The sequence below is a fragment of the Lepidochelys kempii genome, chromosome 6 (assembly GCF_965140265.1).
Source record: "Lepidochelys kempii isolate rLepKem1 chromosome 6, rLepKem1.hap2, whole genome shotgun sequence".
Classification (NCBI taxonomy): Eukaryota; Metazoa; Chordata; order Testudines; family Cheloniidae; genus Lepidochelys; species Lepidochelys kempii.
This window is the reverse complement of record NC_133261.1, coordinates 67,669,461-67,691,534: the sequence shown is the minus strand read 5'-3', so window position 1 is coordinate 67,691,534 and position 22,074 is coordinate 67,669,461. Positions and strand designations below refer to the sequence as shown.

General features: G+C 43.4%; 1 protein-coding gene across 11 annotated transcripts in view; it reads right to left on the bottom strand.

The window, feature by feature from the left end:
• SIPA1L1 (signal induced proliferation associated 1 like 1) overlaps positions 1–22,074 on the bottom strand; it is a 381,605-nt gene that overhangs the window by 183,646 nt on the left and 175,885 nt on the right. The window contains exon 1 of one of the 11 annotated variants that reach the window (XM_073348516.1): positions 14,804–14,865. The exons of the other annotated variants lie outside the window; for them this stretch is intronic. The gene's annotated coding sequence lies outside the window, so the exon portion shown is untranslated. Of the gene's footprint in view, positions 1–14,803; positions 14,866–22,074 lie in introns of those variants that run through there. 11 annotated transcript variants of the gene reach the window in all.

Here is a 22,074-nt window from a genome sequence, read left to right as displayed (position 1 = left end):
GTTCTGTGGGTATACAGAGCCCAGTACAATGGGGTCTTGGTTCATGACAAGAGCTCCTAAATAGGGCTGTCAAGTGATTAAAAAAATTAATCACGCTTAATTGCCGTTTTAATCATACTGTTAAGCAGTGTGATTAAACTTTTAAACTCCTTTTGCTGAGCTAGGTGGGCTCCCTTCAGCTGAGCGTGCCCTTGTTTGCAAGGGAGGGTGGATTTTACCATAGGGACTCCGCATGTAGCAAGGGAGGAGAAGCTTGTGCAGGGAGGCTGAGCTCACCGGGCCCCTGCTCCCCCAGAGCGAGGGGCTGGCTGAGGGCACTGGAGCACAGCACATGGGGAGTGTGGGGGATGGAGGTAGACCCAGGAGTGAGTGGCCAGCCAGAGGCATGGTGAGTGTGCAGGGGCTGGTCCCCGGAGCGAGGGGTCGGCCGGCAGCATTGGGGCACAGTGTGGGGAGGTTGGTCCCCGTAGCAAGGGGACAGCTGGGAGCATTGGGGCACAGAACGGGGGGATATGTCCCCAGAGCAAGGAGCCAGCTGAGGCACGGAGGGGTGTCCATGGAGCGAGGGGCCAGCCCAGATCAATGAAGCACAGAAAGGTGGGGGGGGTCAGTCCCTGGAGTGAGGGGCCGGCTGGGGTCAATGGGGCATGGCGGGCTCAGGATCCCTCCCTCTTTACCAGAGTTCAAGGAATGAATCAGGGTTGTGTGGTGAAGGAGGCTGTTGTCTGCAGGACCCCTGCCTCATTTGTTTAGGAAGCTGGAAGTGAATGAGGCGGGGGCTGCACAAATACAAAGGATGGTTTGGTGGTTAAAACAGATTGCCATCCAAGAGAAATGGCCATCTCTGCCATAAGAGTTCTTATATAATTCTGGCTAAGTCACTTAAACCAAAATTTTCACAGGTGGCCACTAGTTGTGTGTTCCTAATTTCCCAGGTGCCCAATTTGAGACACCTGAAGTCTGATTTTCGTAAGTGCTGAGCACTCTTACCTCTGTAAACAAAGTCAGTGGGAGTCACGGACATCTATGTGCTTCGACTTGCCAGTCTTTGATTCTCTAATATAGAATCATACAAATGTAGGGTGGAAAGTGTTTAGAGAGTTGATGGTCTGAATAAGCAGCTGGATTCACACACCAAAAAATGAGATTTACTAGAACAGCGGCTGAAAAGATCAGCACTGATGCATATTTCTAATCAAAGCAATAGTCACCACCATCCTGGTAATTTAGGCAAAAATCAGTCAATATACAAAGAAATATTGGTCCTATGGGAAGCCAACAACAAAAGTAATAAGAAAAACTCCTATTACCTTTACAAGGAGAGGCAGAAAATAAGTTTAAAAATGCAAATGGGGGAAAAAGTACATAAGGTTCGCAGGGTAACCAGGAAAGCAAGATGGAACTGCAACCAAAAGGTGAATTAAGCACAGAATATATTCATTCTGCTCTAGCCAGCACAGCTAGCTTATGGCACAAAAATCAGGGGGAAAAAAACCAGTAAGGTGATTTATTCAGCAGATACGGTATTAAGTTCATGACAATACAAAGTATTTCACCCAGCCTGTAGCAGCCATCCAATTCCTTTCCAGGCAATAAAAAGTACTCTTAACAAATTCCATGTGTATTGGACAACAGCACCAGAAGAAAGTTGAAACAGAAGCTTAGTTTGGTTTAATTATGAAGCTCCACAATGACTGGTATAGCAGGAGAAGTAGGGGAAAGATGCTAAATCTGTTAATATAGTTACTTTAGTAGTTAAATCCAAAACCTGTAAAAGACATTTCCTCAACAAAGCTAATTCTTTGAAACTGTCAAAGCTGTCAGGAACACCCAAGATTCTGATTTACTTTAGATACTCAAATGGAAGAAATCTACACTTCAGCTAAAAACTGTGAGAACAAGGGTATGATTATGTAGTGTATAAAATAGCTGAATTCTTCCACATAAGCACTTTCACATATGGAATACCATCCCATTTCTATGATAAATTAAATGATATCTCTTCAAAAGTTATTGTGTGTGAGTATGCTAGCGTGGGGGGTCACTATATCTCACTATATAAAAACCTCTAAGAAATTGTGCCTCACTAGAGAGATGCAAAATCAAAGAAAAAAATTAGGGTTGTCAAGCGATTAAAAAAAAGTAATCGTGATTAATCACACTGTTAAATAATAGAATACCATTTATTTAAATATTTTTGGATATTTTCTTCATTTTCAAATATATTATTTTCAATTACAACACAGAATATGAAGTGTACAGTGCTCACTTTGCATTTATTTTTATTACAAATATTTGAACTATACAAAAGAAATCGTATTTTTCAATTCATCTAATACAAGTACTGTAGTGCGATCACTTTAACACGAAAGTTGAACTTACAAATGTAGAATTAAGTACAGAACAACTGCATTTAGAAACAAAACAATGTAAAACTTCAGAGCCCAAGTCCATTCAGTCCTACTTCTTTGTAAGCCAATCGCTCAGACAAACAAGTTTGTTTACATTTGCAGGAGATAATGCTGCCCACTTCTTGTTTACAATGTCACCTGAAAGTGAAAACAGGCATTCGCATGGCACTGTTGTAGCCAGTGTTGCAAGATATTTACCTGCCAGATGCGTTAAAGATTTATATGTCCCTTCATGCTTCAACCACCATTTCAGAGGACATGCATCCATACTGAAGACTGTTTCTGCTTGATAACGATCCAAAGCAATGCAGACTGAAGCTTGTTCATTTTCATCATCTGAGTCAAATGCTACCAGCAGAAGGTTGATTTTCTTTTTTGGTGGTTCAGGTTCTGTAGTTTCCAGATCAGTGTGTTGCTCTTTTAAGACTTTTGAAAGCATGCTCCAAACCTCATCCCTTTCAGATTTTGGAAGGCATTTCAGATTCTTAAACCTTGGGTCGAGTGCTGTAGCTATCTTTAGAAATCTTCCATTGGTACCTTCTTTACGTTTTGTGAAATCTGCAGTGAACATGTTATTAAAATGAACAGCATGTGCTGGGCCATCATCCGAGACTGCTATAACATGAAATATATGGCAGAATGCAGGTAAAACAGAGCAGAAGACATACAATTCTTCCCCAAGGAGTTCAATCACGAAGTAATTAACAAGTTATTTTTTAACGAGCACCATCAGCATAGAAGCATGTCCTCTGAAGCATGAAGGGGCATATGAATGTTTAGCATTTCTGCCACATAAATACATTGCAATGCCGGCTACAAAAGTGTCATGCAAATGCCTGTTCTCATTTTCAGGTGACGTAAATAAGAAGTGGGCAGCATTATCTCCTGTAAATGTAAACAAACTTGTTTCTCTTAGCAATTGGCTGAACAAGTAGGAGGACTGAGTGGACTTGTAGGCTTTAAAGTTTTACATTGTTTTGTTTTTGAGTTCAGGTATGTAACAAAAAAAAAATCCACATCTGTAAATTGCACTTTCACAAATAAAGAGATCGCACTACACTACTTGTATGAGGAACTGAAAAATACTATTTCTTTTATCATTTTTACAGTGCAAATATTTGTAATCAAAAATAATATTAAGTGAGCACTGTACACTTTGTATTCTGTGTTGTAACTGAAATCAATGTATTTAAAAATGTAGGAAAACATCCTAAAATATTTAAATTGGTATTCTACTGTTTAACAGTGCGATTAAAACTGTGATTAATCATGATTCATTTTTTTAATCACAATTAATTTTTGAGTTAATCACTTAAGTTAACTGCAATTAATCAACAGCCCTAAAAAAATGCAACAGATTTCACTCAAAAACTGACACAACTTAAATTTCACTTCTTCGCAGTATTTCAAGGTAATCATTATTGATTGCTTTGAAATGTGTAAAAAAAAGTTACCAAAACTTGATTACCAACTCTAAATTTGTGTGTTGATACTCATTAAGTGGCACTGGTATATTGGCAGCATTTGAAATGTATTGTGCACAAAAGACTGTAAGAGAAAGAAAAAGTTATGTTGCTGCAAATTTCCTCCCTGAAACGTTACCCGGTCAATGTTCACACTATCGTAGTCAATGGGTTGACTACTAATCCACATATCTTGTGGGATGAACTATTTTACACACACTGCCCCAAGAGCCAACAAAGGAGAAAGACAGCAAATAGAGAATCAGCATTTTTTAATAGCTTTGCACACAGGGCATATAATAGAAAATTTAGGTCAGAGGTAGCATCACTCAGGAACAAAAATTACATTAATGCAAAAAGTTTTACTACAGCACAGATTGTTTATGCTAGCAAATTCTTCAGGACTCTGCCAGTCCAAATCTTGCCTTGCAGCTTACAATTAGTGAATTCCAGAGTTCCTCTCTGCAGTGTCCAGTTCCTCTCACTGTAACATTCACAAAAATGACCAAGCTCGCTGCCGCCAAAGAAACAGACCCAAAAGCCTGTTGGATTAGCTGAAGACTGATACTTCACCTTAATACACAGTACTGAGATGGTTTTGTAATAAAAGAAGAAGTTTAACAACAAAGAACAGATTTAAGTGATACTAAGCAAGAATAAAAAAAGGCCGGTCTGGTTACAACCAAAACAAAACACAATTCCTAGTAACTAAAACTTAATTGTAGCAAGCTACAATCTTTGCCTTAGCAGTTTCTCACTTCCATCAAGATTCCAGTAGCTCTTGCCTTTCAGGTCAAGAGGATCCAGCTTTTGCAAGCTCAAAGGGTGTTATACCCTAACACCCCCTCAGTGATAGGCTAATAAGTCTTTTAGCTCCCCTTACACTATTCACAGTTCCTTGTCTCTGCCTCAAAAGCCAGGAAGGCTTTCTAGGACGTAGATTCTGTCCCCTGGTGTGATTGTTGAACAGTTTTTACCCCCTGCTTGTTCAGCTTGATGGCTTTGTATATAGGATAGGTAAATGTACTTCCATTTCCTCTGCCAATAACCAAGCCAGTCAGACAGGTAAACATACATTCTTTTGTCTAGGGCAGGCTGAGCTTTATGCTCCGCATCCCAAACACGTTTTAAAACACATTTCCAACACACCCAACCATAACTTTGTATGCAACCTGTACATACATCACAATGATTTTCAGGACCAGCATGTCACCAGGACCAGCATGTCACCATGTCATGATATCTCAAAGGAGTTATGTAAGGTATGTATTATGACAATAGTGTGTTGGAACAATGACTGTGTCAAGTTTGATGTGACTTACACTGTGGGGAGGCCCTCTGCCAGTTGACCCAAGGAGCCCCAGTGGCCATAATCACAGAATCATAGGACTGGAAGGAAACTCGAGAGGTCATCTAGTCCAGTCTCCTGCACTCATGGAAGGACTAAGTATTATCTAGACCATCCCTGGCAGGTGTTTGTCTAACCTGCTCTTAAAAATCTCCGGTGACAGATATTCCACAACCTCCTTAGGCAATTTATTCCAGTGCTTAACCACTCAGAGTTATGAAATTTTTCCTTATGCCCATCTAAACCTCCCTTGCTGCAATCTCAGACCATTAGTTCTTGTCCTATCCTCAGATATTGAGAACAATGTTTCTCCCTCCTCCTTGTAATAACCCTTTATGTACTTGAATGTTTATAGAAGTTCCATGGACCCAAGAGCAAGCAAATTTCAATTGTTTAATTTTGCACCAAATAGTCTACATAGCACTACGCCACTATGCTGCATCCCAACTACTCTAAAAACTTTGCAATATTCTTTAAGTATTATTTGTAGAACATGAAAGTGCCATGTCAAAACTTGGGACTATCCCATGAAAAATCAAGTCAGGTGGCAACTCCATTAGTCCAATTATTAACTGACTGATAGATTTTTATTTTTAAAAAATCAGTCCATTACAAAGGTGTGTAGTTAAGACTCAAAATCTGATCTATCCTAAACCTATTATAGTTTGGAAAGAAATATCTGGGTTCTCTACACAAATCAAGCTGCTTAGAATAAACTCATCTTGCCCATTACCGCAAATACCTTTCTAAGGAATCTGGGTGTGGACCACAAGAGAAGCAGCAGCTGGAAGCAGAATGCCATCAGACAGCTGAGCCTCTGGTAGATTTCCTTTCTAGCGTAATGGATAACACATGCCATTCTTTACATATATTTGATGTGGGAACCACTTTTTGTATGCTATAACCAATTGTTTGGACTACTGAAGTCTTTTATAAATTACTGGACTGTACCTCTGAGGAAAATACATAACCACTGTTGCACACAACTTTTTTTTTTTTTTGCGCTCAATTCAAAAATTCTAGGCTCATTCCTGCAATAAAAACAAACTAACTACTATCACATAAGTTCCCTGTAGTCAATGGGAAACAATGAGTAAACGTTATAAAAGAGTTCAGAATTGTGCTGATCTCTACAAGGATGATACATAAAAATATACTTGGTTTGCAATGGAAATTATTTCCTTGGCTACTTTCCGATTTAGCATTCTGTAAATAAATGTAATATAGTGTCCTCCAAAAAAGGAAAATATTGGCTTTATAAAGGCAGCTCTGTAAGATGGGTCCCCTCCCCCGCCTCCCATTTTAAAAAAGAAAAAGGGAAAAGGGGCAGAATTATGGGGGAGAGAAGATACATTTCCACCAGTTTTTCATATTAAAAATTGAGGTCCTATAGATCCTGGAAGACTATGATGTATGGAAAATTGATATTGACACAAGAAAGTGAAAACTAAGCAACTATGAGGGAAAACTATTTTTAGGCATAAAGTTTAATTTGCCATTTTTAATTTGTTTTTGTTTCCGACATCTTCATTTTAAAACCCACCATCCTATTAAAGTTCAGTGTTACTTTTCTCCACAAGATAACATCCTTAACATTTATGTAGGACCTTAGATGTACAGTAATGCCTCACTTAACGTCCTCCTGGTTAACGTTATTACTTGCTGTTCTATTAGAGAACATGCTCATTTAAAGTTGCACAATGCTCCCTTATAACGTCATTTGGCCACCTGCTTTGACCACTGCTTGCAGGAGTCTCTGAACAGCCTGGAACCTCGTGGGGGCTTGGAACCAGGGTGAGCCAGCAGCCCCCCTATTAGCTTCCCTCCACACACACCCACACACATCAGCACTTTCCCCCTCCCTCCATCCCCACGCCTCCTGGCTGCAGCAGTTTTGTGGCATTCAGGAGGCTGGGGGGAGGGGGGAGGAGCAACGACACCACATGCTTGGAGGAGGGGATGAGGAAGAGGCAGGGAGAGAGTGGAGTCTTAGGGGAAGGAGTAGAATGGAGGCGGGCCTGGGGCAGAGCCTGAGGTTGAGCACCCCCCGGGAAAGTTGGCACCTCTGCTTATATTGTACCTGAGTTGCAATGGGGGAAGCTGCCGCTGCTGCTGCTCAAGGCCCTTCCTTGCCCCCCGTGGCACCTTCAGCCTCCTTGTCTGCAGCGGGCTGTGCCTGTGTGGGGTATGTTTGTAAACACACTCCACGTGCATGCTACCCCGCAGCGATTCACCATCGCTTTATGGACCAGCTGCTGCCCTCCTCCCTGCTCAGGAATAGGGTGCTACGCTGAGCACTTGCGGAGGGGTAATACAAGCCTATATAAGAAAAAGCCCCAAATATCGGGACTGTCCCTATAAAATCTGGACATCTGGTCACCCTACACAGCTTCCAGTAGGGGAGCAGATTACCATGGAGAATGACATGGGTTTTCCAAATTCTTTCCCTTTCAATAGTTGATTGATGCTGCATGACCCCAACCACTCCAGGCTGAAGGGAGTGAAGAGTAGCACGAGCATGTGCCATCCAAAGGAGCATCACCCAGCATCATGAGTAAAAAAAACCCAGCAACTGATAGTGGAGTGCCTAGCTGTAGCAGTACTACTAGCAGTAAGAAAATCAGGAAAACCATTAGTTTGGTTCCTAAATTAGACATTTTAAGGCGTTTTGATGCAGGTGAGCGTGCGGTAGACATTGGCATCACTATAGGTCTTACTCCAACCACTGTGAGAACAATTCGGAGTGATGCCAACAAGATCAGGGCTAGTGCTCGGTGTTTAAACCCCATAGTGTTACTATAATAAGTTGATCAAGAAGTATTTTGCTGGAAAACATGGAGTGTCTTCTCTCAGTGTGGACAGAGGACCAAAATCAGCGGAACATACCTCTAAGTTGCTGATGATACAAACTAAGGCAAAAAGTTTATGTGACAATTTGAAGAGAGACCAAGGTGAAGGATCACAGACAGATGTTCACGGCAAGTTGGGGATGGTATGATCAGTTCAAGAGGCACTTCCACCTGCATAACATTAAGATGTCCAGTGAGGCTGCGAGTGCCAATACTGCAGCAGCTAAAAAATTCCCCAACTATCTCAAGAAAATAATTGAGGAAGACTGCTATTCCCCTAAGCAAGTCTTCAATGTCGATGAAACAGGCCTCTCCTGGAAGAGGATGCCTGAGCAGACTTACATTTTCTGAGAGGAGAAGACAGCACCTGGATTTAAAGCAGCTGAAGACTGTCTAACCTAACATTGCCTAGGTGGAAATTCTGCCGGAGACATGAAGATGAAATCGTTGACTGTATACCAATCCAAACACCACAAGTTCTCAAGGGATTTTCAAAGGAAAACCTTCCAATCATTTGGAGATCCAAGATGACATGGATAACTGGAGATATTTTTTCAGAATGGCTGACTCTCTATGCCATCCCTGCATGGAAGAAATACCGTGCCAAGGAAAATCTTGATTTCAAGATTTTATTGCTTATTGATAATGCACCGGCTCATCCAATCAACTCAGACGACCTGTGTGAAAAATGTTGAAGTTGTCTTTCTGCCACCTAATACCACATCATTTATCCAATCCATGGATGAAGGAACCATCGCTGCATTTAAGGCATATTACTAATGCCTTACTTTCAACCAACTCATCAGAGGCATCAATGGGGAAGGCAAACCTATGATTCAGTAATTTTGGCGTGACTACCACATCCTCAAGCGCATCAACAACATTGGTGTGTCCTGGGCTGAAGTTACTCAGGCATGCATGAATGGTGCATGGGGGAAGTTATGGCCTGAATATGCCAAAGACTTAAAAGGATTTAAAGATGTTGTCCCCCCTATGAAGAAAGATATCCTCGGCTTGGCTAAGAAAGTTGGTTTTGATGAGGTGGAAGAAGCAGACATTACACAACTTCTGCAATCACATAGAGAAGAGCTAACCAATGAAAATCTGATGCAACTAGAGGTGATGAGAGTAATGGAAGAAGAGGGCCAAGAAGTAAAAGAATAACCAACCCATCAAAATTTGACTTCCCAACGTCTTTCTGAAGCTTTCCAAATGATTGAAGCTGGCTTGCAAATCCTTAGTGATGACAATGCTGACAGGGAACGCAGCTCCAAAGTGATTAGTGGAGTTGGTTTATTTACCAAGAAATAAAAAGGAAAGCAAAACACTCTAGATGTGTTTTTTCAAGTTGGGAGAGTGCAGCAAGAACAGCAAGAGGAACAGCTAGACAATACACCCTCTTCCACCCTGACTACACCGCTTCAACCACGCTTCACAATCATCATTTATGAGTATAAATATTAAATTGTTTAGAACTTATACTGTGTATGTATATAATGTCTTTTGTCTGGCAAAAAAATTCTCTGGAACCTAACCCCCTCCCCCCCCCAATTTACATTAATTCTTATGGGGAAACTGGATTCGCTTAACATCCTTTCGCTTAAAGTCGTACTTTTCAGGAACATAACTATGACGTTAAGTGAGGAGTTACTTTATATTCTCTTCCCTCATGACAAACTGGAACCTGACTAAATGAACACTAATCATCCAAATTTGCACTGCTTTTCAATCTGGCATTCTCCAACATAACAAACAACTATTTAATCTATGCCTTGTGTGTCAAGCACAGAGACATAGATGGGTGAGGTAATATGTTTTATTGCACCAACTTCCGAGAGAGAGAACCTTTTCAGCCATAGAGCTTTTCTTCAGGTCTGCAAAATGCACTCCCAGCATAACAGCAAAAAGCAAGGGGAAAGATTCTTTATCATTGGTAGTTAGCACATAGTGTAAGGAACTATTCAAGGTAGAGTAGCCCATTAACACCTCTACAGTCATAGGACAAAAACACAAGGTTAGTGGATTACAGATTGTTGTAATAAGACATAAATCCAGTGTCTGTGTTCAGTCTATGATTTTTAGTGTCTAGCAGAGTAATAAATTTAAGCTTCCAGACTCATCTTTTGGAAACGTTGTGCCACCTTCCTTTGAGGCTGAGAACTGATAGGTCAGAGACAGAGCAATCGCTTTGTGAAAAGTATTCATCCTCAGCTGATAGAAAAATGATAAAAGACAAAAACAACCTGTGAGAGTTCATTTGATAACATAGCAAGTGTCTGGTTTCACCCACATAGGTATTATTGGGGTATTTACCAAATGTTGCGACAGGCACGTGTAGGATCCATAGATCTTGAAAGGTGGGTTGTGAGGGGTGTTCATCATTGTAGCAGTGGAGATATGTCTGCAGGTTTTGCATCTATTGTTCTGACAGGGCATGGTGCCGCTTTGAGTTAGTGTGTCCTTGTCTGTGGGCAGCTTGCTTCCGATTATGAATTTGGGGGGCCATGTCTGAAGTCCAGAAGTAGGAGTTCAGGATGGGTCCCCAATGATTACAGTTATTCGATGATACCTAATATGGGTTCCAGTGTAGGGTGATAGGTGACAACTAGGGATGAGCAGTCAGTCAGATGAGCAGTTGTATTGAAGCAGGTTCTCTTGAGGTATTTGGGTGGCCCATTCCATGATGTGATCTACTTCTCTGGTGGAGTGTCCTTGTTTGGTGAAGGAAGTTTTGAGTGTTTTAAGATGTGTATTCCAGACTTTCTCTTCAGAGCATATTCTGTGGTATCGGAGTACTTGGCTGTAGATAACATATCTTGGTGTGTTTAGAGTGGTTACTGAATCTGTGAAGGTAGGAGTGGTGATCCATGGATTTCTTGTATAGGGCTGTCTGTGGGGTTCCATTTGTCATGATGTCTGGTATGGCTCACAGCTGAGAGTGCCAATCTCAGGTGAGACTGTCAGAAGACAGGGTAGACATCCCAAACTGGTGGTATATTCTATAATTAGATTTCACCAAGCCAGTAACAACTGTGCACTCCTGGATTACTATATTAGCCTTACCATGGAGTCACAGACAGTCTCCCTTATGCTCTCCAACCCCTACTTTACCACCCAGATAACATTTCATCACAAAGTCCAGTTTATTAAAACCAGAATTCACCACACATTAGGATACTCTCAACCGCAAAGGGTCAGTCACTTACCCCAGGTCAATGGATGCTCTGGATCTCGCACCAAAAACAATGCGGATAGCTAATCCTTTAGTAAACTAACTGAAAATTTATTAGCTAAGAAAAAGAAATTAGAGTTATCGAGAGGTTAAAGCAGTTAAAATACATAACAGGTGAGTCAGAGTTTGTAGTCCAAATGATAGCAGAGATGTAGTATCTGCTAGTTTTCCATAAGTCACTCAGAGTTGCCCAAAATAGCTTTGGGGACCTCTGTTCACTTGCTCAGAATTTCACCCTGTCAGAACTCATCAGTCCAGAAATACAGGATCATTCCCTTGAATCAGTATTTATAGATTCCACTCACAGAAGACACGCTAACAAGCGTCTTGACCCACGTGGGTCTTTTGATGACAAAGATTAGGAAATGCAGACAGAGTCCATTGTTGCTTAATGGCCCTTGCTTTGAAGTTAACATTTTCATTTACGTTTCCAAGGCTCCAATCTCCAATGAGTAAACATACTGTAAACACAACGTGATAGCCAAAAACAATCCTTCATTCGTTCTTCATGAAGTTTTACATATTAAGGGAACTTGCATCTAAATGTTAATACATCCATTTGATCTAGGGCTAACTAACTACAATATAAATCAAATATTAGATGAGTGATGACAACAACATAGCATTTCACTAGTTTTCAAGAGTTTACAGCAAATGTAATTATCAGGGCATATGCCATATAAATGTAATGTGATAACACCCCTCTTTGTTCTATTCTAACAAATGAATTGGCTTGAACACCTATGACCTTTTAATATTTCTTTGGTTTCTATTAGCAAGTGAGTGAGTTAGCCTGCTGCCTTGGCTTGAGCTGGCAGCCTGCTAGGCAGTGTCACACCATTGTTGAAGCAGAATGTGGTGTCCAGGATGTTGATGCTAGTATGAGAGTGTTCCAAAGAGAGTTTAATGGACAGGTGGTAGTTGTAGAACGTTGTGGTAGAAATCTATGAGGGAGCTTAAACCGTCTGTTCAGAGGATGAAAATATCATTGATGTATCTCCAGTATATCATTGGTTTTGTGGTGAATTTGTCAAGAAGAGGTTGGCATATTGGAGAGTCATCCTAGTACCAATGGCTGTGCCCATGGTACGGACAAAGCATTTGTGGCTGAATGTAACATAATGGGTGAAGATGAAATGGATGAGTTTGACGATGTGTTTGGGATGGATCTCTCAGGGCACGTCAATGCAATTGTGCTACACTGGCACAGCTGCACTGATGCAGCTGTTAGCACATCTGGTGAAGACATGTTATGCCAACAGGAGAGTGCTCTCCAGTCAACGTAATTATTCCACCTCCACAGAAGAGAGTCTCCCGCCAACGTAGCATGGTGTGGACACCACTTTAAGTTGCTGTAACTTAGGTTGTTCAGGGGGGTGTCACTTTCACACCATTGAGAGACGTAATTTACATTGACTGAAGTGATAGTGTAGACTAGCCCTAATCTTGTAATCTTGTATTTCAGACAGGCAGCTATGTCATCATTGCGAGGGATGTTGGTGTATAGGGAAGTGACATCCATGATGGTGAGGACGGTATTCTGAAGGAGGCTGTTAATGTTGCAGAGTATGTGGGGGAAGTCTTGTGTCCTGGAGGAAGCTGTCCCTTTGTATGGCGAGTGGTTTGAGGATGTTTTTTATGAGTCCCAATACTCCTACAGACGTGGCCAGATATGATGGGTCTGCCTGGGTTCCTTTGTGTATGTTGGGAAACATGTAGTAGGTCCTGGGTTTGTGGAAGATATGTTTGTAGGGTTTCTCTTCAAGTTGTTTGGAGAAGGATTTGATGATATCCTTAAATTCCTGGGAAAATTGTGGTGTGGGATCTTCTTTGAGTTCTTTATAGTATGCAGTGTCTGAGAGTAGTCAGTTGGCCTCATTAACATGATCATCACGATTGAAAACTACACTGGCACCAACTTTGTCTGCTGGTTTGACCATTTTGTGATGGTTAGATTTCAGGGACTGTATGGCTGTCCTCTTGGTGGCAGAGAGGTTATGGTGGCTGTGAAGTCTGTTAAGGATTTCAGAGTCTGTTTTTTTTCCTGAAGCAATCAATGTAACAATCAAGAGTATGGTTTCGTCCGCTCTGTGGTGTCCAGTCAGATAATTCTTTTCTCTTACGATTGTTTGTGGGGACCTGGTATGTCCTAAGACTGCAGAGGGGTTAATGGGTCACTCTACCTTGAATGATCCTTTACAATATGTGCTAACTACTTATCCTGAAGAATCCGTTCTACCATGCATTTTGCTGTGACACTGGGAGTACCTTTCCCAGACCTGAAGAAGAACTCTGTGTGGCTCAAAAACATGTCTCTCTCACCAACAGACAGTCCCGGGTTTACGATGGCTCCAGTGACTCCATGGAGCTGGGCCCATGCTCAGAAGTGGCCCCAGTCTGCTCTGCTTGCACTGTGCCCCGAGACCTGCTCTAACTCCCTCTGCCCACCACTTGCTCCTCTTGGTCTGACCGCCTGCAGTCTCCGTGGCCCACCCCCCTGCTCCTCTCTGCCCCCTGCCCGGACTCCAGTGCACTTCTGGCTCCGAACAGTTCTGCTTCCCACCACTTGTGGGGCCCCACCTGTCTCCCCGGAGCTGAGCCACCTGGGACTGGTGCAGAAGCCTGGCCAGTCTCAGGTGTGGGGAAGGGAGTGAAGAGGATAGTGCAGGGAGCTTGGCTGGGCCCCTCCGGGGAAGTGCATCTTGAGGGAGCCCGGCCGGGACCAGCTCTGGCTGCACTGTAGGCTCATCCTAGCAGACACAGCTGCCTCCCAGCAGGGCCAATGAGTGTGGTCAGGAGGCAGAGTATGGGGGAGTGGGTTCTTTGTGGGCTGTGAGAGGGCAGGGAAGATATGTATGTTGGGGCACTAGGGAGTGGAGGTTCTGTGGGGGGTGCTGGGCAGTTGTGGTGGGCTGTGGACAGGGGGGCGCTATGCATTTGTGTGGAGGGGCTGGGCAGGCTCTGGCCGTAGGGAGACAGGAGGATGTTGGGTTGGGGAGCTGTGTCGCATGGCATGGGCCCACCCCCCGAGGGAAAGGGGCATGCTGGCAGCATAGGGCCAGAAGGGCCACTGTGTGTCTGGCAACTGCCGGTTTGTAAATAGTGCCCTCGCCCTGGGCTGGGCAGAGCTGGGCTGCCCCTGCCATGCCATGCCCCACTGCACCTGGCTGGCCCCTCGCTCTGGGGACTGACCTCCCCATGCCATACTCCATTGCTCCCATGGGGGCCCACAAATAAGGATGGTGCTGGGCCAACAAAAGTTAATCTGGCCCTGCCAACAGAAGTTGGTCCAATAAAACATATCACCACACCCACCTCATCTCTCTAATATCCTGGGATCAACACAGCTATAACCACATTACATACAAGGATGGCGACAGAAATATATACACACACATAGAAACAAACGGGAGCCATTAACTACACAAGGGGGAAATCTTTCCTAGGAAATGCACGCACATACAAATCAAAACAAGATGGTGATGAATTTCTCAGCTTACCAGGAATATAAAAGGCCTGAAACTGCACTGCAAGTCCTTGGGCCTTCTGCCAGAACTCGGGACCTTGAAAAGAACACTGAAAATATAAATAATCTCAAAGCTTTAAGGCCACAGTTTTGGAAACCAGCAGCTTTTTCTTTCAAATATCAAATTTTGGCTTATGCACTACTTCAGATTCACATCAAAGGGTAGAGGGAAATGGAAGCACTGGGGAGATGAAGTTAGAGAGAGAGAAATGGAAAGAAAAGAGCAGTGCAGCATTATTCAGAAAGACAATCCTACATCTGATTTAGCACAATATTACAACTTGAAGGGGCTGGCAGTTCAACTGCTGCATATCTAGAAAGGAAACAAGGATTTCATTGAGGGAAATGATCGCAGTGAAGGACAGCCATAATCCTAAAGCCCTGCATCTCGAGCAAATGAAAATCCACTTTTGCTCACATCCTTATCAGGATTAGTGTAGGCAAAGTTAAAAACCTCACATTTTAAATTTCTTCTGTTTTAAATACTTGTTTAATATGCGCCCTCTTTTCCTAGCCCTGGTCTACACTAGGAGTTGGGGTCGAATTTAACAGCGTTAAATCGATTTAACCCTGCACTCGTCCACACGACGAAGCCCTTTTTTTCGACTTAAAGGGCTCTTAAAATCTATTTCCTTACTCCACTCCCAACAAGGGGATTAGCGCTGAAATCGGCCTTACCTGGTCGAATTTGGGGTACTGTGGATGCAATTAGACGGTATTGGCCTCCGGGAGCTATCCCAGAGTGCTCCATTGTGACCTCTCTGGACAGCGCTCTCAACTCAGATGAACTGGCCAGGTAGACAGGAAAAGGCCCGCAAACTTTTGAATTTCCATTTCCTGTTTGGCCAGCGTGGCAAGCTGCAGGTGAGTGCAGAGCTCCTCAGCAGAGGTGACCATGATGGAGTCCCAGAATCGCAAAAGAGCTCCAGCATGGACTGAACAGGAGGTACGGGATCTGATCGCTGTATGGGGAGAGGAATCCATGCTATCAGAACTCCTTTTCTGTTTTCGAAATGCCAAAACATTTGTCAAAATCTCCCAGGGCATGAAGGACAGAGGCTATCACAGGGACCCGAAGCAGTGCCGCGTGAAACTTAAGGAGCTGAGGCAAGCCTACCAGAAAACCAGAGAGGCAAATGGCCGCTCCAGGTCAGAGCTCCAAACATGCTGCTTCTATGCTAAGCTGCATGCCATTTTAGAGGGTTCAGCCACCACTACCCCAGCAGTGTTGTTTGACTCCTTCTATGGAGATGGAAGCAACACGGAAGCAGGTTTTGGGGACAATGAAGATGAAAATGATGATAATGAAGTTGTAGATAGCTCACAGCAAGCAAGAGAAGAAACTGCTTTTCCCGACAGCCAGGAACTGTTTCTACCCTGGACCTGGAGCCAGTACCTCCCGAACCCACCCAAGGCTGTCTCCCGGATCCACCAGCCGGAGAAGGGACCTCTGGTGAGTGTACCTTTTAAAATAGTATACATGGTTTAAAAGAAAGCATGTTTAATGATTAATTTGCCCTGGCATTTGTAGCTCTCCTGGATGTACTCCCAAAGCCTTTGCAAAAGGTTTCTGGGGAAGGCAGCCTTATTCCGTCCACCATGGTAGGACACTTTACCACTCCAGGCAAGTAGCAAGTACTCGGGAATCATTGTAGAACAAAGCATTGCAGTGTATATTTGCTGGCATTCAAACAACATCCATTCTTTATCTCTGTGTTATCCTCAGGAGAGTGATATCATTCATTGTCACCTGGTTGAAATAGGGTGCTTTTCTTAGGGGACATTCAGAGGTGCCCGTTCCTGCTGGGCTGTTTGCCTGTGGCTGTTTGCCTGCTGTTAACCACGGGGAGGTGGGAGGGGCTACCCACGTGGTGTGGGGAGGCAAAATGCAACCTTGGAACGAAAGCACATGTGCTATGTATGTAATGTTAACAGCAAGGTTTACCCTGAAAGAGTGTACCCATTGTTTTATAAAATGTGTCTTTTAAAATACCACTGTCCCTTTTTTCTTCTCCACCAGCTGCATGTGTTTCAAGGAGCACAGGATCTTCTCCTTCCCAGAGGCTAGTGAAGAATAGAAGGTGAAAAAAACACACTCGCGATGAAATGTTCTCTGAGCTCATGCTGTCCTCCCACACTGACAGAGCACAGACGAATGCGTGGAGGCAGACAATGTCAGAGTTCAGGAAAATGCAATATGACTGGGAGGAGAAGTAGCAGGCTGGAGAGAGGGCTGAAGATGAAAGGTGGCGGCAGCGTGATGAGAGGAGGCAGGATTCAATGCTGAGGCTGCTGGAGGATCAAACTAATATGCTCCAGCATATGGTTGAGCTGCAGGAAAGGCAGCTGGAGCACAGACCGCCACTACAGCCCCTGTGTAACCAACCGCCCTCCTCCACAAGTTCCATAGCCTCCTCACCCAGATGCCCAAGAACACAGTGGGCCAGCCACCCGGCAACTCCACCCCAGAGGATTGCCCAAGCAACAGAAGGCTGGCATTCAATAAGTTTTAAACTTTTAAAGTGCTATGTGGCCTTGTCCTTCCCTCCTCCACCACCCCTCCTGGTGCTTCTCTCCTCCACCACCCCTCCTGGGCTACCTTGGCAGTTATCCCTATGTTTGTGTGATGAATTAATAAAGAATGCATGAACGTGAAGCAACAATGACTTTATTGCCTCTGCAAGCAGTGACTGAAGGGAAGAGGGGAGGGTGGTTACCTTACAGAGAAGCAGAGTGAACCAAGGGGCTGGGGGTTTCATTAAGGAGAAACAAACAGAACTTTCACACCATAGCCTGGCCAGTCATGAAACTGGTTTTCAAAGCTTCTTTGTAACCAGCGGCCAGGTGATTTGCCTCAACCTCCCACCCCGCCATAAACGTCTCCCTCTTACTCTCACAGATATTGTGGAGCGCACAGCAAGCAGTAACAACAGTGGGAATATTGGTTTCGCTGAGGTCTAACCGAGTCAGTAAACTGCGCCAGCGCGCTTTTAAACATCCAAATGCACATTCTACCACCATTCTGCACTTTCTCAGCCTGTAGTTGAACAGCTCCTGACTACTGTCCAGGCTGCCTGTGTATGGCTTCATGAGCCATTGCATTAAGGGGTAGGCTGGGTCCCCAAGGATAACTATAAGCATTTCAACATCCCCAGCGGTTATTTTCTCGTCTGGGAATAAAGTCCCTTCCTGCAGCTTTTGAAACAGACCAGAGTTCCTGAAGATGCGAGCGTCATGTACCTTTTCCAGCCATCCCACGTTGATGTTGGGGAAACATCCCTTGTGATCCACCAGTGCTTGCAGCACCATTGAAAAGTACCCTTTGCAATTTATGTACTCGCTGCCTTGGTGCTCCGGTGCCAAGGTAGGGATACGAGTTCCGTCTATGGCCCCACCACAGTTAGGGAATCCCATTGCAGCAAAGCCATCCACTATGACTTGCACATTTCCCAGGGTCACTACCCTTGATATCAGCTGATCTTTGATTGTGTGGGCTACTTGCATCACAGCAGCTCTCACAGTAGATTTGCCCACTCCAAATTGATTCCCAATTGACCGGTAGCTGTCTGGCATTGCAAGCTTCCACAGGGCTATTGCCACTCGCTTCTCAACTGTGAGGGCTGCTCTCATCTTGGTATTCATGCGCTTCAGGGCAGGGGAAAGCAAATCACAAAGTTCCATGAAAGTGCCCTTATGCATGCGAAAGTTTCGCAGCCACTGGGAATCGTCCCAGAGCTGCAACACTATGCAGTCCCACCAGTCTGTGCTTGTTTCCCCGGCCCAGAATCGGTGTTCCACCGCATGAACCTGCCCGATTAGCACCATGATGCCAGCACTGCCAGGGCCCGTGCTTTGAGAGAAGTCTGTATCCATGTCCTCATCACTCTCGTCACTGCGCTGACGTCACCTACTCGCCCCGTTTCGCTTTGCCAGATTCTGGTGCTGCATATACTGCTGGATAATGCATGTGGTGTTTAATGTGCTCCTAATTGCCAAAGTGATCTGAGTGGGCTCCATGCTTGCTGTGGTATGGCGTTTGCACAGAAAAAAGGTGCGGAACGATTGTCTGCCGATGCTCTGACGGAGGGAGGGACGACTGACGACATGGCTTACAGGGTTGGCTTACAGAGAATTAAAGTCAACAAAGGGGGTGGCTTTACATCAAGGAGAAACAAAAACAACTGTCACACAGAATGGTCCCCTCAAGGATTGAACTCAAAATCCTGGGTTTAGCAGGCCAATGCTCAACCCACTAAGCTATCCCTCCCTCTGGTATTTCAGGCAGGACTGAATCCCCATTAAAATTTTCAAGGTGTCCCTGACAGACCTCACCAAAACGATTGTCAGCCATTGATTTCATGACGGGAGGGCAGGACGGGGGAGCAAATGAATACAAAACAAATCTGGTCTATTTCTTGTTTTGATCCACTCCATCTATCTTTTACATCTTTGGCTGGCAGCAGATGGTGCAGTAGGACTGCAAGCCATCCACATCTCCTGGCTGCTCGGCAGAAGATGGTACAATAGGACTGCCTGCAGAACCAAAGAGAATGACCTGGTCGAGTCACTCCTTATGTAGTCCCTGCACCCATGTCTGCCCAGACGCTCCTGACTGACCTTACCGAGGTGGCCAGGAGCACCTCAGACACGATGAGGATGGTTTTCAGGCCTATTGCACCGTCTGCTGCCACAAGGCAATGGGTTGCTGCTGCTGTGTAGCAATGCAGTACCACGTCTGCCAGCACCCAGGAGACATACAGTGACAGTGTGCTGAGCAGGCTTCATGCTTGCCGTGGTATGGTGTCTGCACAGGTAACTCAGGAAAAAAGGCGCGAAACGATTGTCTGCCGTTGCTTTCACAGAGGAAGGGAGGGCCTGATGACATTTACCCAGAACCACCCGCGACAATGTTTTTTGCCCCATCAGGCATTGGGATCTCAACCCAGAATTCCAATGGGCAGCGGAGACTGTGGGAACCATGGGATAGCTACCCTCAGTGCAACACTCCGGAAGTCGACGCTAGCCTCGGTACTGTGGAAGCACTCCGCCGAGTTAATGCACTTAACGCACTTAGAGCATTTTGTGTGGGGACACACACAATCGACTATATAAAAACGATTTTTAAAAAACGGCTTCTATAAATTCGACCTAATTTTGTAGTGTAGCCATACCCCATATCTCTCAGAAAAACAGAAGTCATTAGGTTTTCCAACTAGTATATTTTAACAGTTAATACTACATTTTTCATACCATGTCCCATATCTGCAGATCTTAGATGCTAATGAAGTTAGGCTAGGTCAGTACTGCAGAAGATGCTAGGAATTAAGAAGGGTACATTCTTCTCTTTTTATTAGCACTGACATAATGTTCAATACTGGTATTAACTGATGCTTCGTTGAAGTCACAGCTTTTTGTAGGAAACATAAAAATCAAGGTCCCAACCATTTGCATTAATCAAAGATGTGATGCTACTTTTAAAAAACAGAATCAGAGTAGAGGTGTCATTTCCCATTGTCCAAACATCAACCCTGGTAATTCCATTTTACATAATGAAAAGGAGTACTGTAGCTCACGAAAGCTTATGCTCAAATAAATTTGTAAGTCTCTAAGGTGCCACAAGTACTCCTTTTCTTTTTGTGACTACAGATTAACATGGCTGCTACTCTGAAACTTGCCATTTTACATAATGGAATTCCTTCAGCTGTTTCAAATGAATGCAGTATTCTTCACTTCCTGCCAGACCTAAACTATTGTGGAATTTCCTGTGTAATGTTAACATATACTATGTTTGCCAGAGGCTGGGAATGGGTGACAGGGGATGGATCACTTGATGATTACCTGTTCTGTTCATTCCCTCTGGAGCATTTGGCATTGGCCACTGTTAGAAGACAGGATACTGGGCTAGATGGAACTTTGGTCCAACCCAGTGTCGCTATTCTTATGTTTCACCTCTAGAGCAGACAAAGGGAAAAGTGATGACTATATTTCCCTTTCCCACCTCTCAGGGGGATATTGTGATATTGCAGGGATTGTAATATTGCAGTGTTTAATCTGCTAATATTTATAAGGCAATTTTACATCCTTGGTTGAAAGATTCTAAAAAAGTACAAAACATAATTAGCTGAAAAGTAAGCCACCTGTCAACAAAAACTAAAAAGCAGAATATAACTGACTCATCAGAAGTTTGAATCAAAGCTTACAATGTCATGTGCAAATGACAGATGGAGAAGGCTTAAATATTCCAAGTTCCAAGTTTTTCCACAATTAGCTACAAATATAAATCAGGGTTATTTTAAGAAGTTTCTCTCTCTACATTATAGGTGGAGTATCTAATGACACACATATTTAATCATTTCCTTTTTCAATAGTTTAAATATTTCCCCAAATATTCACAGGCTGATTCCCCCCTCCCCCCATAGTCATGTTTCCGTTCAACAGTATTGGGGACAAAAGGGCTTTTTTGTTTGTTTGGGCAAACTGTTTCAGATTATTTAGAATATGAAGAGTGGGAAAAACACATATACCATTGTATTGTTTTTTTTAAGCTGCAGCTGAAAAAAACAAAAACAGATCTAGTTTGCAAACCATTGCAGTTTGAGGAACAAAGTTGAAATTTTTCAGGTACATTAGTTCCAAGACTGCAACTGTGCCTTTCAGTTTTGATTTGCCCAAGTTATAGGTATATTTAAAATCTTGGGCATGCATGCTGATATTTTTCTCCAAATTAAAAATGATGGCTGGTTTTGTGTGTGTTAAGTTAGCTATCCATTCTTTATTTAAATAAATAAGTGTCATTTATACTCACTTATGGCAGTATGGAAAAAAGCAGATACACTTCAGATCTTTATATGGACAACAGATTTAATTAAAAGTTTTGCCTAATTGAATGTGCCTTTTGACTATCGACAGTTCTACTGCTGTCTAGCAAATAATTCTTCATTTTATTTGTTTCAATTTTATCATTTGCCTTTTTTTAAAAAGAATTCACATTAGAATGTTAAGAATATCAAAGTTGCACAGCGAAGCACTCAAACGTCATGAAATGACAAAGTGAAAGTTATTCACCCAACCCTAACTCTATCCTTCTATATGTATGGATTACTAGTATACAGTCTTCAAGTACACTCCCAGGTTTTTCCCCACACAAGTCCCTGCATGATTCACCAGACGGGATAGACTGTGTGCAATAAATAAGTCGGAGATGGTGAATGAGACAGCTCTTGCAGCCCTGTGCCTTATTTTGGA